A 678-nucleotide genomic window follows, 5' to 3' on the forward strand; every position below is an offset into this window, starting at 1 on the left:
GTTTCAGATGGTAATTGTGGATATATGTGTGATGTTTCCTTCTTTACTTGAGATCGGGTCTGAACACCTGAAGTACTAGGTGTAGGGTCATTCTGTACGTGTAGCTTCTCCATTTTTACTGTTGCGTCGTTGTAAGCGGGCGGAGCTATGACTAACGGAGTAGTAGGACCTGGTACCTCCTCTGTCTGGACCTGTGCTCGCTGCCTACGCCCACTTCTTACTGTGTCATTATCTTCTGTTCTAACAAAACATGCTGTTGCTTTCTTCTGTTTTAACTCCTTCACCTGCTCTCGTCTTTCTTTTGACTCTGTCAACCACGTCCTAGCTGCACTAAGCTCACTCTGTAACTGTTCTAATATTTTCTTCCTGTTTTTTCCTTCCTCCTCTTTGCGCCTTCGCGCCTCTAACGCTGCCACCTTTTCCTGCCATGTTTCAATCCTCAACGTACATTTGAGTCCTTCTGCCTTCCACTTATCAATAAACTGCAAACTGTCTACATGTTTTTGAAACATGAATTTCTCATCTCCCTCCAAGGATTTATTTTTACTCAGTTGCTTACCCATACTGCTAATTTTATGCAGCTAATTTAAATCTGCTAGATTAAATAGCAAGCGTACTCTATGCTCTATCACTCCCTGTCGATAATGAGTTATTTCTAATAAACCTGTAAGTACCCGC

Source organism: Austrofundulus limnaeus, unplaced genomic scaffold (genome assembly GCF_001266775.1).
Source record: "Austrofundulus limnaeus strain Quisiro unplaced genomic scaffold, Austrofundulus_limnaeus-1.0 Scaffold1520, whole genome shotgun sequence".
NCBI lineage: Eukaryota > Metazoa > Chordata > Actinopteri > Cyprinodontiformes > Rivulidae > Austrofundulus > Austrofundulus limnaeus.